We start from the raw sequence: 2196 nt of genomic DNA, 5'->3' as shown, positions 1-2196 counted from the left end.
TCCAAAAGAGAGAAAAAGGATCCTTTCCCTGCCGTTCGGTGCATTGAAGGTTTGCGATGCCAGACGTTTCGGCTTCCTACATTCAGCCGAAAGGCCTCTTTGTCTAATGTGACTTATTCGTAATTGCTCAAGCTGCTAATTTTACTCTTATGTAAATGATGTTGGGAGGCAAAGCACGAAGGCAGCTAGGCACGTACGGGATAATGGATGGCAGGAGGAAAGAATGAAGCTAGCACGACATGGGAACGGCTCTGGGTGCTAGGCAGATTCCAGCAAACTGAAATGCTTTTGGGACTTCCCTAGAAATCCAGGTGGTACAAAAGAAGTTCCTCTTGAGATTAACGACGGAGAAGTTGGAAGGGTGAAACGCTCCCTCTCATCTGGAAAAAAATCAGTTCTAGTGCCACGGTCCTCCCCAAATCAGCCCCATCACTGCCTCTTTTAGCACTGGGGCCGTTGGTTCAGCCATCCCAAAGGCACAGCCCTTGGAGATGGCTGGGTCAAGACTTCTGAGGACATTCTGTCTTCATTTACTCTGCTGGCAAAGCTTCAAATGAGGCCTTATAAACAAGCTCATATTTTTTCACAGCATCTCTACCTGACAGCTGAGCAGCCATCTCCTGGGAATACATGGCGTTTAGCACGCAGCCACAAAGTGCTCGCTTGCTTTTGGATGCAAAGTAAACAGAAGCAGATGCACACAGTAATTATCAGGAGACTATCCTAGGCACTTCTATTTCGGCGCTGGTATTTACCCTCATAACCAGCACTTGTTTTCCATCTTAAACCTCATTACTCTTTAATAAAAGGAGTTTACGCTCACAGTGCATGCCTTAGCTATCTGGCTGGCTGCACCGTATATTTTGCAAGCCATGAAGATGTCAAGAGAGGACAAGACTGGATTTCCACAGAACGCTGACGTTACTTGTCTCGCATAATGTGGAGAAGCGCTGAAAAGCAAAGTGCAGCTTTTAAAAGACCTACCAGAAGTCCAGCGAATTCAAGGAGTCAATAGACTTCAGCAGTAATTTGTTCAACTGTAAACCTTCACTTACGAACCACAGATGTGGGTTGAGGTTTTTCACACGTCTCTGTTAATTTTAAACGTAATGAGTCTGAACCCTACGGCCAGCATTTTCAACTCTTATTATTTCCTGGGCCTCTGACTTTTTCCCACGGAAGGTTTGGCCGCGTGTATGGGAACACCTATTGGCAGCTTGTTTCCTTTCCTTGGCTACCTTGCACAGATCCCCAACAAAGTACCCATGGACTTCGTCACACAGTGCTTCTAGTCAAAAAAAGTTATAAACTCAGCTAGAGAAGTCAGGATATTCTCAAGTTATAAAGAGTTTTACTGATACATCTTTAGACAGCTGAACAGGGAGAAAGCAGCCAGAGGCCAGTGAAGCGCTAACTAGGATGCAAACGTTCACAGAAGGCTTCAGGAGGACAGGACTTCACCTCTCCCGAGTCCATGCACGGTCCCACCGCCCAGTCACAGAGAACAAGGTGTGGAGCTTTCTTGAACAGACACACACAATTAGGGGTACTTGAGCTTGGGCTTGTTAACTGGAAGGGTCACAGATTTTCCTCGGGACCTTTTCCTCTTCCAGAGCAGAGGAAACAAAAGATACAGGATCTGTCTCAGTTACTGGAGGAAAGGGGGTGATTCCAGCTGCTTTCCAGGAGAAAAGAGCAACATGTGCCAGTCAAAGTGCTGAGCCAGCTAAGCACCACCTCTGTAATTAAGCATAACCTTAAGAAGGTATTTTCTTGTTTTATCTTCTTTTATCTTTGTTCCTTTTCTCCAAATCTATGTTTTTAGCCTCATGTACTCTTTCATCTGTCTGTCTTGTCTAGTGGTACAGCTGGGTGAGCGTGGGCTGAGACACAACAAGGCATTCTCCTCCCCTGGAGTTGGCGACTCTTCAAACTGGGACACAGGGACATGATCCCCCAGCGCTAGCTCCCCAAAGCGCTGCTCCAATGGGCACTGAGGTTTGCTTCGGGTTAGACACTACTCGGGTCGTGAGCTGCTGATGGTCAGGTGTGGGAGGGAAAAAGGTGTCTCCAGTGACCGAAAAACTCAAGAAAGGTCCCTGACCTGTAGCAAGATAGTTGAACACGTGTGTGAACTCATGGTCCCTAAGACATGTGCAGTGCTTTCCACTTAATATCTGCATATTAGTCAGCAGG

This window comes from Pygoscelis adeliae, unplaced genomic scaffold, assembly GCF_000699105.1.
Source record: "Pygoscelis adeliae isolate BGI_AS28 unplaced genomic scaffold, ASM69910v1 Scaffold567, whole genome shotgun sequence".
NCBI lineage: Eukaryota > Metazoa > Chordata > Aves > Sphenisciformes > Spheniscidae > Pygoscelis > Pygoscelis adeliae.
Note: the sequence above shows the minus strand (reverse complement) of the source record.